Source organism: Lithobates pipiens, unplaced genomic scaffold (genome assembly GCF_037356315.1).
Source record: "Lithobates pipiens isolate NorthernLeopardFrog02 unplaced genomic scaffold, aLitPip1_a1.2 Scaffold_8, whole genome shotgun sequence".
NCBI classification, from domain to species: Eukaryota; Metazoa; Chordata; class Amphibia; order Anura; family Ranidae; genus Lithobates; species Lithobates pipiens.
The window spans coordinates 118,514,219-118,528,905 of NW_027507903.1; the positions used below are offsets into that span (position 1 = coordinate 118,514,219).

Genomic DNA, 14,687 nt, shown 5'->3' on the forward strand with positions numbered 1-14,687 from the left:
AGGCAACTCCTCGTTTCGCCTCTCCATGTCATGATCACGGGCTACCAGCGGACATCGAGTCTGCGATTTAAAGGGGATGTACAGGTATGCCCATTTTTTGCGGCTGTGCCATTTGTATATCGACGTGTGCTATTCAGCAAGCGGTTAAAGTGATACTAAAGTCTGACATGCTTGTTTTTTTTTTTTTTTTTTAACCAATTACCTGCTCTGTGTAGTGGTTTAGCACAGAGCAGCCCATATTGTCTCTTCTTCTCAGGTCCCTCTTCAGCAGTCCTGTCCCCTCCCTCCTGTTGATAGCAAGCTGCTTGCTGTGGGGGCTATGGGGCACCCATGCGAAGCCACAGCTCCCTGTGTCCATTCAGACAGAGCCACGGCCTGGCCAGGTCCCGCTCCTCTCATCATTCGCTCACTGACTTTGACAGCAGTGGGAGCAAATGGCGTTTTGCTGGTGTCTCCGCCAATGAGGAGGGAGCGTCCCGGACAGCTGAGTCTCTTGTGCAACATCGCTGGATTGGGATGGGGCTCAGGTAAGTATTAGGGGGCTAAAGGGGACTGCTGCACACAAGACTTTTTATCTTAATGCATAGAATGCATTAAAATGGTTATTAAGACACTTGTATAACAAGCTCCCATTCCCTCTGTATTAGAACAATAAGTTCCCCTGTGTCTGTATTATATCCTAAATGTGCTTATCTGTACTGATAACAGTGTCTTCCAGCGATCAGTTGCCTACTCTCTCCTCTGCTTGGCTCACAGTTCCAGTGGGCGGGGCCGAGCACTGCTGCTGATATCAGCCAGGGAGGAGAGACAGCCGAGGAGTCGCATGATCTTAGGAAGACTGTTATCAATACAGATAAGCACATTTATGATATAACAGACACAGAAACATTTGTTCTAATACAGAGGGGATGGGAGCATTTAATGTTAAGTATGAGAGCAGTGGAGGGGGGGGGGGGGGCGGGAAGAGGACACAGGAGACAGAGATCAGGGCTGCGGCTGACAGGCTTGTATGCTGACAATGATATCAGGGCTCAGCAGCCCTGATATATTCTGGTCAGCATATGGGGGGAGGGCATAGCCAGGCAGGATCAGACAGGTGATGCAGGGGGCCAAGTTAGACCGTACAAACACTGTGCTGTATAACATGCTTTAAGGGAACAGGATTTTTTTTGCGGGGGGGGGGGAGGGGGTGTTTAACAAGCTTTAAGATGAAAAAAAAAACCTTCTGGCTTTACAACCACTTTAAAGGAGACGCACGCACTTTTACAGAAGCCAGTTTTACTTCTGAACAGTAGAAGGGGGGGATTTATGAAATAGGCTGTGATATAATTCTGCAACTGCTTCTTTTTTGATCCACCAGGCTGTGCAGCAAAGTGTACTTTTTTCATTGTAGAGGATTGTGACGTAAACAACTGAATCATAGTGCTGCTATGTGAGTGGAACGCAGTGAAATGTCACTTGTGACGTTTCAGTAAAATTAAAGTTTTTGAAAAAGAAAAAAAAATATGACTACAGTATATAAAAAAAAAATAAAAATTACCTTTTGCATAGGGTAGAGAGGGATTAGGGATAGGACAGTTATAAGGTTTTCACAGATCCCCTGTTGATAAAAATGGACAGGAACTGTGTGAAAGGGACCTTTGTATGCAGGGCCAAACTTTTATTATTTTTTTTTCTTGTTGAACAGTAAAAGTTGTCGTGTATATTGTGTGAAATACAGATAACTGTGTGAGTGATTTGTTTTAACTCTGGATAACATTTTAATTGTGATATTTATTAAAAGGACGCACTGTTAGATCTTGGCGCTCTGGTAGGGTAGTAAGAATGTGGCATGCACATATGTATTGTTTTAACTGTATTTAAACTCTCTAAACTGCATTCGATTTGTGCAACGCCTAGGGATATCAAGGACCTCCCTGACCTTGTAATTGGCTTGAACAAAGGTGTGCTCAATGCTGTTCACATATGGCAAAAACACTGTTTATTGAAGGGATAGCTGGCCTTATCTGAGGAACTGCAAATCTGCAGGGCAGTCTGCCAATTAGATATTCAGTGAGAGTATTTTGTAACCAGCAAATTTAGGCACTTAGATAATGGTTTTCTCTTAATTATAGATCATGGATTTTCTGTAGAATTTTTTTTTTTTTTTTTTTGATCCTTTTTTTTTTTTGATCCTTTTTTTTTTTTTTTTAAGTTTACTTTTACTTAAATATTTTAACCAGAAATCTCAAACACTATGTGCTTTAATGTGTTTTGCCCTATACTCTGTGCGACTGAATAATATGTGGTTTTAATTTATGGTTTTCTGATGGATAATGGCAGCACACATGATTCATTGGCATTTAGCATGGTGTAAACTGGTATGGAGAAGTTGGGCATTTGTAACCGAAATGTGTTTCTGATTTATGCATGAAGAGACGAAAACATGTAATGTATGGAATCATGCAAAAAATGTTGTAGAAGCAGAAATGTATGCAGCATAGTTTAATGGAGAGCACCGTGATTTCTCTCCTGTCTTCCATCTGTTGGAGGTTGATACAGATATGACTGCCAGGCCCTGTTATAAGAACCACATGTCTGACAACAGGAAGAATTGTAAACATAATATGAAACAGATAGGAATGTACTGCGATATTTCTGCATCCTTGTCCATTCTGAAGGGTGAGGAGAAGGAAAATGGCTGATATAGTTGGACTGTGAAGAGACCACTGAACCCAGCTGCGGTTTAAAGATGGAATATACTTTAATATAAGGAGCAACTAAGCAGCCCTGCTTCGTCTGTTCATACTTATGTGGTTTCCTGTGGTACAACACATGAGGTTTACCACAAGACATTAAAAAATTATTTCTTATGGAGCCAAATTACTGCTAATTTAGCTGAAATGTGGTGCATCTCAAAGCAAAACCCAGCCTATCCAGAAGCGGAGATGCCACTGGTTAAATGCAATATATTGGAACATTCCAGCTGTCTTATTTAACTCTAAACTGTGCTATATATGCAATAGGCAGCCATAGAACACGACTGTACACTATTACCTAAACCGTTGTTCACTCGGCTAACGCCAAATGTTCTTCCTGGCTGTCCATCTGTCCATCTTCCAGGCCTTGAGCTTCCTTTTTATAACTCAATTTCTGGTAGTGGAGATTAGGCTTGACCCATCCCACAATGCCGTGCCTGGAATGTACTGTCCATTTATTCTGTTAGCTGCCTGGTGCTTCTAACTTCTTTTTTTTTTTTTTTTTTTTTCAGCCACATAGGTTTATTTAATTGTAGGGTCCAAGCCATGCCCCTGAAAATGGTGGCATCACATTATCCTTACTGTTTAAGGTTCTGGTGCTTCACTGACGTGTTTAGGTCTGTGAGAGGGGTGGCAACAGGACTGGTCTGAGACTGGCAAGAAGAGAGGCTGCTGGGACCAGCAGTAAACCGGAATCGGCATTCTATATTTAGACTTAATATTTTTTGAACTAAGCCTGGAATTGGGCTTTATTAAAACAAGTATATAGTATTACTAACCAGTGCTTCATTTAAGACTTCACAGATCCACCTCCACTGACCACAGTGTCTGGATTTAGCTTGTTGTATCAGTTTGCAACGAGTAGCCTGCCATACCATCTGCAAAACAGTCCCTTTTAGAGAGGTTGCTGACAGAAAATTGCCTGAAACGTCTGATGCGTACTGGTACTTGTTTGCATCTTAGCTGCGTTCTAAAGTACGAGTTAACAGTTATTACTAAACTTAGAGGTGTCGTGTTCTTTTGTTTGCAGTGGAGACTTCCATAACACAACATATCTGTAATGCATAGCAAGCTATTATTTTCTGTTAAGTTAGTGCAGAAAGTTTGGGTTTAAGTGATGACTCTTATTGCTTTACTTGCTAAATTTGGCCAAAAAAGATCACTTAAACCCCAAACTTTCTGCATTAATCAATGGCTAATGGGCTTTAAGACTCTACTATTGCTATTACAGATGTATGATTTAACATCTCTAACTTATATCAAAATGACACATACTTTTGCAATTAGATTCCAGCAAGTTACTTTTAGGTGGCTCTTTTTTTTTTTTAACCACTTCAGCCCTGGAAAGATTTGAAGATTTGGCTGCTCAATGGCCAGGCCATTTTTTGCGTTACGACACTGCGTCGATTTAACCGGTTCAGCCCAGAAGATTTTACCACCTTCCTGACCAGAACACTTTTTGCGATTCAGAACTGCGTCGCTTTTAACTGACAATTGCGCGGTCATGCAACGTTGCACCCAAACAAAATTGATGTCCTTTTTTTCCCCACAAATAGAGCTTTCTTTTAGTGGTATTTAATCACCTCTGCAGTTTTTATTTTTTGCGCTATAAACAAAAAAGAGGGCCAATTTTGAAAAAAAACGCAATGTTTTTCTTTTTGCTATAATAAAAACCCCCAATTTAAAAAAAAGCTATTTTTTCCCCCTCAGTTTAGGCCAATATGTATTCTTCTACATGTTTTTGGTAATAAAAATGGCAATAAGCGTGTATTGATTGGTTTGTGCAAAAGTTATAGCGTATACAAACAATGGGATAGATTTATGGCATTTTTATAATTTTTTTTTTTTTTTTTTTTTTTTACTAGATCAGTGATTTTTCTTTTTTCCTTTATCGGGACTGTGACATTATGGTGGACAGATCGGACACTTTTGACACATTTTTGGGACCATTGACAATTATACAGGGGTCAGAGCTATAAAAATCGTGATTGCCGACCACGTGCATCCCCCCCCCCCCCCCCACAGTACAGTGGGCGCTCGCTCCTGCTATCCCGCTTAAAGGCACCAACATACAGCTACAATGGTTTGCGGGATTGTGACGACCTGCCGCTGTATGACGGCGGTCGGTCAGTGAGCCGTGAAAGGGGTTGTAAACCCTCAAAGTTTTTCACCTTGCATTCTATGGATTAGGGTGAAAAACCTCCTGTGATGCAACAGCCCCCCTTTTACTTACCTGAACCGATCTTTCCAGCGACAGAGATGAGCACATCGGCTCCAGCCGGTGTTTCGGGTCCTAATTGGATAGATTGATTGCAGCGATCTCAAACAAATCCAATGATGCAGGAGCTGGAAGGGCAGGGCCAAGTCCTGCTGTCTGTGTCAATGGACGCAGTAGGACACGGGAGCACGCCGGCACTAGTGCCCTGAGGGAGAGCGGCTCTCCAACAGGACACTCGATTAGAGAAGGAGCCAGAAGCATCGCTGAGGGACCCCAGAAAAGGGAGATTGGGGCCACTCTGTGCAAAACCAACTGCCAGAGGAGGGAAGTATAACCTTTTCTTTAATCGAACATCACGGGACACAGAGCCATAGTAATTACTATGTGGTTTATAGTCCACCTTCAGGTGCTGGACACTGGCACACCCACGTGCTGTGCTGAGCACCTCTGGAGCAATCCTAGCTGTGGCTAGCTATGCAGCCGGATCCATTCAAAGTGTCTTTTAGGCCAAATTGAATGGTACCCAGGCCTCTTGTCTGAAGAAACGAGGTTTTGCCTGTAAACGCTTCTCTTTTTAGAGAGCTGGACCCCGGGATCCAGTACTTTTGGTATTAAGGCCATAAAGTTTTACTGGCAGTGGTGCTACTACAGGTCCAGGTTTGTGGGTTTCCCAGAGGGTCTCCAGCTCCTGAAGGTTTGTTAACGGAACCCACCGCGAAGGGTAAAGATTGGGTCTGTTTTACCACAGAAAACCCTGCGGCGGGAAAGGTAAGTGGAGTTTTCTCCTAAACTTTTTTGAATTTTCTTATGCAATGTCTCCTTTTAATTAGTAAATGTCATGCCTATGTGTCACTTGAGGAAGCATGATAAAGTATGTGCCTGTATGGAGCAGGGGACTGTATGGAGCACATACTTTATCATGCTTCCTCAAGAGAACACGCTGTGTCCGGAGCAGCAGGCTTCTTTTTCTCTCCAGCCAACGGCAGACCTCCGGTAAGTCGGGGAGGGGGGTTCTCTTCTCCAGACACCCCTCACCTGTGCTGTATTCTCCCCCTCTTCACAAGGAAGAGAGTTGGGAGAAAAACTGGGGGGGGGGAACGATTAGCATGCCACTCTACTCGGCTCTCCTCGCCATTTTTTTTCCCCTCACATGTCGATCCTGTTGGATCAGAGGCCTGCACTCTCGTGGAAAAACTTTTTTTTTTTTAAAGCACGGAGGGTGTGGAGCTTAGTGTGACATTGGTGTCCGCCAACGTCCAGAGTGTTTGTTTTTTATTTATTTTTATTTTTATTTTTTTAAGCACCAATATTACTGCTGCAAGCTGACGGAGAGACATGAGCGTAGAGGGGCATGAAAGCGGTTTGGTGACACAAGCATTCCTTTTGACACATTTACTATTGCATCAGGCTGAGCATTAATAGCAGCGGCAGGGCTGGACTATTGCTCAAGCAATGGATGCGATTCTTCTGGTGGTACCTCTTTGTGCATTGGGCTATGTTCAGAACGGGGGGGGGGGGGGTTAAAACACCCCCAAAAAAAGGAGCTAAAAGGGTCTCAGTCAAGCTCTGGAAAGCTTACTCTACAAATGGCATCCTCCCCTGAGAGGGGGTGGCTGGTTAGAGTGAGCCGTGGGCCATAAAATGTTTGCAACGGTTTTCAACACTGCAGCCTCTGTTCATTTTACTAAAGATATATTTTTCCTCAGCCGTGGTAGTTTTTTTTTTTTTTTTAAAGTTTAGGGACTTAAATCGTATCCCAGTGTGGTCAAGATGCGACAGGTTCTCTTCCATTTTCCTAGGACCCTCAAACTGAGGAACTAGGGGCAGGAGAAGACTAATTCCCTCAGGGGACCGTGGTGAGGCTGATGACCCCTCTTCTGAGGTGTCAAATGTGGGAGAGTCAACTTTCACAATCTGTAAGATTGAGGGTACAATTTCTTGCAGAATGATCTGCTCCACATTTATGTACTCTTAACTGAGTGTTTGGGTTCGCTAAAGCCTCCTCAAGCTGCGCTTGCTTTTTCCTGTCCATTTTTTGTTGGAAAAGTTTTTTGTATCTGAAGGACCAACCTGACGAGCATTATTTTCCTTTCTAAAAAGTTTTCACGCTTTATCCTATGATGGAGAAAATTTGCTAAGTAGGGTATACCAGCAATTAACGCTACTATATCCTTTGTGAGTACGTTTGACTTGTCCGGCAGACAATACCCAAATACTTAGGGATCCAGTGGATTAAAGGCTGGAATTCCTATTAGAAAAAAAAACACTTTTTCTCTGATCGATTGAGTGTCTCAGCCTGCGCTGACAGTAATTGGTTAATTGTTGAGAGATCAGTTTAAACAGGTGTTCAAGGTTATCCTGCTCAGCAGGCCCAGGTGGCAGCTTTATGTTTGCAATAGTTACTATGACAGATTCTATCCTTTAGGTCTTGTGCCCTTTGCTAAGCGTCATGCAAGAAGCTCCTGGCTAGTCTTACTTTTTGCGGTGAAACAGCTATCTGGGGATATTTTGGATAATATTTCCAAAGCATTTCTAGTAAAAAAGTACCCCTTTTGCCATTTAAGTGAAGGAGTATATGTATTTTAATTTCAAAGCTCCTTATGTGCCAGGGGCATCAGCCTTCAGACAGTCACGACGGCTTCCGCCATCAGGTTCAAAGGGTAATCCTCAAGGTTAACCCCAGGGACAAAAGAGGTCTTGGGGGAGGAAGCCTACAGGATACTGTAGCCTCCTTATAAGGAGTTGCTCCAGCTTGCTCAATAGGGAGAATGCTTCTGCAGTTCTCAGGGATCTGGCAGAAGGAGTGTCAAGACTTCCTCAATAGCTCCAAGGTACAAACTGGAGATCCATTTTTCTCAGATCAAGCGTTCCTAAGGATCCAGAGAAAAATAAATCTTTCTCTCAAGCATTGGACCATCTTTGGCAAAAAAAAAAATGATGATGGTCCCCATGTAAGAGCAGAAGTTGGGGTGTGGTTAAATCCAAATGGACATTCTGGATCTCAAAAATCTAAATTCAATTCCTGAATATAATATATTTTTTTGCATGAAGTCAATACAATCTGTTATCTCCATCCTACAAGGAGGAGAACTTCTGGTAGTCAATGGATGTCAAAGATGCATATCTCCATATGCCTATTTCCTCGCTCAGTAGTAATGTCCTCTTTCAAAGTGGAAAATCTTCATTTTCAGTGTATAGCTCTGCTTTGCGATCTAGCTGCTGCACCTCGAGTACAAAGGTTCTGGCTCCTCTTCTAGCCAGATTGAAGGCTCAAGGTATAACGATTATGGTTTACCTAGTTGATCTGTTCTTTATAGACGAGTCAGCAGCCTGCTTAGACCAAAGTACGGTCACCACATTTGACTACCTGGAATATCTAGGTCGGATTCTCAACCTAGGAGGAATCTTTTTTTTTTTTTTTTTTTTTTAAACCATGAAGAAAATTATTGGGTCTGATCATAGGTACACTCAGAAAAGGGTGTTTGTACCCCAGGCAAAGATCAGCACCATAAAGGAACTGATTTAGGTAGTCAACGCAAGATGAATTTCTCCTATTCAACTTTGCATGAGGTTGTTGGGAAATATGGTGGCTTCGAGGTCATTCCTTATGCTCAGTTTTATTCAAGACTGCTGCAAAACAGTATCCTATCGGCTTGAAACAAAGGGTTAAAGCTCTACATTCCCAGTGTGTCTGACTCCAAAGCCTACAGCCACTTCACCCTGATAGCGCCCGACCTTGTCTGATCTTGGAGGCTAAGCAGGGTCAGGCCTGGTTAGTACCCGGATGGAAGACCACCTGGAAATACCAGGTGCTGTAGGCTGCATGCGCCGGAGCCTCAGTTTATGGTTAAATCCAAAAATCTGCAAAGGGGAAAATCCTTCAGTTACCTGGGTAATAGTAACAACGTGTGCCAACCTTTGTTTTAGGTTTGGGAACAGTTCTGAAAGAGGCAGCTGTCCAAGAGAAGTGGCCCAGATCAAAAATTCAGGCAGAGCACTCTTTCCTGAGGGCCTGAATGTTCAGTTTATGGTATTGTCAGAAAACTATGTTCTTTGTCTATTATCAGTCTTCATTCTAGGAATAGAAAATTGGCAGCCGGACTACTTGAGTTTCCTTCACCTCAATATTTTCCTGTCAATATGTCAAGGATGGGGGATCGCAGAGATAGATCGGTTTGCGTCCAGGTTCAACAAAAAAATCGACAACTTTGTGTCAAGAAACGGAGTGTTAATAAAAAAAAAACACAAAAAAACCTTGTGTTTTTTTTTATTAACACTTTTTTCCCCAGGTGAATGGGTAGGGGTACATCGTACCCCATACTCATTCACATAGGGTGGTAGGGTGGGGGGCTGGAATCTGGGGGCCGCCTTATTAAAGGGGGGCTCCTGGATTCTGACAAGCCCCCTGCCCGCAGACCCCGACAACCAATGGCCAGGGTTGTCGGGAAGAGGCCCTTGTCCTCATCAACATGGGGACAAGGTGCATTGGGGTGGTGGGGCCGTAGGGCCCCCCTTCCCCAAAGCACCCACCCATGTTGAGGGCACGCAGCCTGGTATGGTTCAGGAGGGGGGTGCTCGCTCGTCCCCACCCCCTTTCCTGACCGGCCAGGCCGCGGGCTCGGATAAAGGTCTGCTATGGACTTTGGGGGAACCCCTACGCCATTTTTTTCGGCGCAGGGGTTCCCCTTTAAATACATACCAGGCGGCGGGGCTCGTGAGGTGTCAATCTCGCCGATGGAGGCGGCGACATTCACTTCCTTCGCTAGTCCCGTCTATAGAATATAAAAAAAAAGTCAGTTACCTTGCTGAGTAACGAATTACTTTTCCAATGTACTAACCAAGTTACACTCTTTTAGGAATAAAAGTGATTTAAAAAGTGTAAAAAAAAGTATAATTAACAATAAAAAAAATATATATTTTTTAAAGCGCCCCTGTCCCCGTGTGCTTGCACACAGAAGAGAGCGCATACGTAAGTATCCCACACATGAAAACGGTGTTCAAACTATACATGTGAGGTATCAACGCGAACGTTGGAGCGAGAGCAATAATGTTGTCCTTAGACCTCCTCTGTAACTCAAAAAATGTAACCAGTAAAAAAATGTCAAGCATTACCTATGGGGATTTTTAGTTACTGAACTTTGGCGCCATTCCATGTGTGTGTTTTGAAGTGTGACATGTTGGGTATCTATTTACTCGGCGTAACTTCATCTTTAACAATATGCAAAAACATTGGGCTAACTTTACTGTTTTTTTTTTTTAAAGCACAAAACTGTATCTTTCCCCCCCAAAAAATAATGTGCGTGATAAAAAGTTGCAACAACTGCCATTGTATTCTCTAGGGTCTTTGCTAAAAAAAAAAACATAAATGTTTAGTGGTTCTATGTAATTTTCTAGCAAAAAAAAATGTCAGAATTGCCCTGGGTGGCAAGGGGTTAAACGAAAAATCGTACGATCTGGCATCGTACAAAAAAAAAAAAAAAAAAAAATTTTGTGCATGTCAGATCGGATGTTATTGGATGAACTGTGATAATCTGCTCTCGAAAGCTCTGTACTAAAGATCCGATTATCGTACGATTGCTTCAAAAGCTGTATTTTTCGTATGATTTTCTGATCGTGTGTAGGGGCCTTTACTCTTTCTCCTGTTGACTGCTCACAGTAGTTTCCACTATCTGGAATTTCCGCTATCTGTAGGATTTTTGTTACGGCTCTATATATTTTGGGGCTATACAGTATGTGTTTAGGAATGTATGCAGGTAATCCACATTTGGAGCATACTAACCTACATACAGCTCTAAACACAAATCGCATTCGGTGCAGCTGCAATACATTTCAGCCTATCGCTGCTGGCAGCAGGATGTATGCTGCACTTTTGCCTTCCCGGGCACCCAAAACCTGTGTGCATGAACCCTTTCGTACAGTTTCTAGTAAACTAGGATTCATTTGTATCTCTGGAAGTGCAAATTACTTTCCATTGGTAGTTTGTCTCCAGTAAAAAAAAGAAAAAAATTCCCCTCCCCCCCCTAATCTATGATGTAATTTGATTCTTTAATCCTTTAGTGTTCTCGTGGGGTGGGATGCCCCTTTTGCTGGAAAGAAGTACAACCCTCCCAGTGAAGAGAGTGACACATATGTGTTCTTAATTAAAGAGGTCATGAAATGTGAGGATACTTGTATAGTCAGTCCAAAATGTGTGATACTGTAGTAACCATGGAAATGAAGAGAGATTCGGTCTGCAGGGTGTATTTCAATTATTTTTAGTTTTGAAGAGCGTAACGCACTTAATATACTGTAAATAGAAAAAAATAAAAAAATATATAATGTAGAGTTCAAGCTCAACTGGGACTTTAAATTTTACAGATATAAAAAGGGATGCTAGCTTGGCGGTACCACATGCGGTAGTGTCAAGTGTGACCTACTACTGATGGGCTGTGCGCATGTCCAGAAACCGTTAGTCAAGATAGCAGACAACAGTGTTAGTACCTGCATTGACCCGCATGTGGCGATGAATTTTCTTGTGAACAAAAGGGTAAAACACATGGATATCTACAGAAGACTTTAAGCACAATACGGTAATGAGATGCTCAGCCGCAATAAGACATTTGAATGGTGTAAAGGTTTCAAAGATGGCTGTACGTCCCTCAGTAACAATTTCAGCCATGGTGGTTCCCAGCCCACAGCAGTCATTCCTGTGAACATTCAGTGCGTGGAACGCCTGATCCTGGATAATCAATGCATAACCTGTCGTGAAAATTGCACAAGAGACAAATCTTTATGTGGGAATGGTGAACACAATCATTCAAGAAAACATTTAGCATTTTTAAAAAAATTAGCACACGCTGGATGCCTAGGCATAAGGAGAAGTGTATAAATGTAGCGAGGGAGTATGTTGACAAATAAATGCAGTTTCCACTCCTTGAAATTTTGTTTTTATATAATATACTCAAAAGTCCCAGTTGACTTGAACGATTATATATATATATATATATATATATATATATATATATATATATAATATATATAGTATAAAAAAATTTAGTTGTGCTCAAAATTTTGCTTGGAGAATTGGTAAAGTATGTAGCATTTTTAACCACTTCAGCCCTGGACGATTTTACATCCTTCCTTATAGAGCACTTCTTGCGATTCGGCACTGCATCGCTTTAATTGGCAATTGCACCCAAACAAAATTGACGTCATTTTTTTTTCCCACAAATAGAGCTTTCTTTTGGTGGTATTTGATCACCTCTGCGGTTTTTATTTTTTGCGCTATAAACAAAAGAATAGCGATAATTTTGAGAAAAACAATATTTTTTCCTTTTTGCTAAAATAAATATCCCATTTAAAAAAAAAAAAAAAAAAAAATTTCTTCAGTTTAGACCGATGCGTATTCTTCTACTATTTTTGGTAAAAAAAAATCTCAATGAGCGTGTATTGATTTTTTTTTGCGCAAAAGTTATAGCGTCTACAAAATAGGGGATAGATTTATGTCAATTTTTTTCTCCTAATAATGGTGGCTATCTGCCATTTTTTTTTTCCTTTTCGTGACTGCGACATTGTGACGGACATATCGGACACTTTTGACACATTTTTGGGACCATTCACATTTACACAGCGATCGGTGCTATAAAATTGCACTGATTACTGTGTAAATGTGACTGGCAGGGAAGGGGTTAACAGCAGGTGCATGTGTTATTTATGTTCCCTGGGAGTGATTCTAACTGTGGGGGGAGGAGACCGATCAGTGTTCCGCTGTACTGGGAACACACCATCGGTCTCCTCTCTTCTGACAGGACGTGGATCTGTGTTTACACACACAGATCCACGGTATTACTGTGTTCCCGGGCAATTGCGGGTGCCTGGTGGACATTGCGGGCACGCGCATTGGGTCCCGAGCGATGGCCCTAGACGGCCGGGAATGGGAGGACGTCGTATGACGCCCGCTCAGGATGGGAGATCCTATCTGCGGACGTAATATTACTATGGGTGGTTAGGGATGTGGTTAAAGAAAATATGATTGAGCAGGCACAACACATTTTTTATATAACTTGTGTGATTCGTATTCAACTGTAGGCCATAACAGACTGGCTCAGTCATTAAGCAAAACATTGCATTATGTAAACTAATGAAATGAGCCCCATTGAAAAGTCTGCATACCCTTGGCTCATAATACTGTGTATTGCCTACTTTGGAATCAATTACCATGTGGTCTTTTGTAATGGTTGTCTCTGAGGCCCCAAAGTCTTGCAGGTGGTATAGCTGCCCATTCATCTTGGCAAAATGCCTTTCTAAGTCATGCAAAGTCTTTGGTCATCCTGCATGAACCACACATTTGAATCGCCACAGTGTGTGGCTCAATATTAATGTCAGGAGACTGTGATGACCATTACAGAACCTTCACCATTTTCTGCTGTAAACACTGGAGAGTTAACTGCCTTGTGTTTAGGGTCATTGCCGTGCTGGAAAGTCCTAGAGCATCCAATGTGCAGCTTTCATGCAGAAGAATGAAAATTGTCTACCAGCAATTTCTGATGAGCTGCATTCATCTAGCAATCTTCACGAAATTCCCTGTACCTTTTTAGAGCTCACACATTAACCCCCCCCCCCACACACATAAGTGAGCTACTACCATGCTTCACAGTTGGGATGGTATTCTTTCTTTCCAAACATTGCGCTTATGGTTGTCACTATAAAGCTCTATTTTCATCTCGTCACTGCAGATTACAGTGTGCCGAAATCTGCGGTGTGCCAAGGTGTTATCAAACATATTGTAAACAGGCTTTTTGATGCATTGGTGCAGTAAAGGCTTCTTTGTGGCAACTTGACCATGCGGCTCATATTTGTTCAAGCATCGTTGCATTGTGTTCCTTGAAACATCCACACCCTCTTTTTTTTTTTTTTTTTTTCCCAAAGCAGCCTGTATTCCTCCTTAGGTTACCTGTGGGTTTTTCTTTGTATTCCGAACAATTCTTCTGGCAGCTGTGGCTGCAATCTTTCTTGGTCCACCTGCCCTTGGCTTGTTATCAAGAGATCCCTGAACTTTTAAATAAGTGAATGAAGAGTACTGACTGGAATATTCAAGGCTTTATGAACCTTTTTTATATCCTGTTCTATTACCTTGTTATGCAGGTCTTTTTGACAGTTCTTTTCTGCTCCCCATGGCCCAGCCTGCTCAGTGCATCCACTTGAGAGCTAACAAACTCATTATTTATACACACACTAATTGCAATTTTTAAAAAGCCACAGATTTTGGGAAATTAACCTTTTTAATTGCCATTATTACTTTGTGTGTGTGTGTGTGTGTGTGTGTGTGTGTGTGTCACCTTGTGTGTTTGTACCATGGCTACACATTCCAAGGTATGTCTACTTTTGATTAAAGCTATTTGGGTGATTTGTTATGATTTAAAAAAGAGCCAAACAACTATATGATAATAAATGGGTTCATATGATTACTATCCCTTTTAAAGTGATTTTAAAACCCTTTTATGAATGCTGACCTAGGCACATATATCTGTAGTGTTTACTTAGCTCTCTCCAAAGCTCCAAGTCCCGTTTCTTTCTGCTGCTCCATCCCTCTGTTATCGGCAGAGTCACTTCTGACAAGGTCTCAGACACAGGAGATAAAAGCAGCTGGAGATTGATGTCTTAGAGGGAACATAGGGATGGGTAAGCAGAGAGCTTGTCTATTCAGACTGCAGCTCTGTAAGTAATACCTATGTGGAGGGGGACTGTGCCTT

General features: G+C 42.1%; 1 protein-coding gene and 1 pseudogene across 2 annotated transcripts in view; both read left to right on the plus strand.

Annotated features, from left to right (window-relative positions):
* The window catches only part of TLN2 (talin 2), a 430,025-nt gene that overhangs the window by 43,348 nt on the left and 371,990 nt on the right, over nucleotides 1-14,687 (plus strand). The gene's annotated exons all lie outside the window — the stretch shown is intronic.
* On the plus strand, nucleotides 8,659-8,777 carry LOC143965336 (5S ribosomal RNA; annotated as a pseudogene).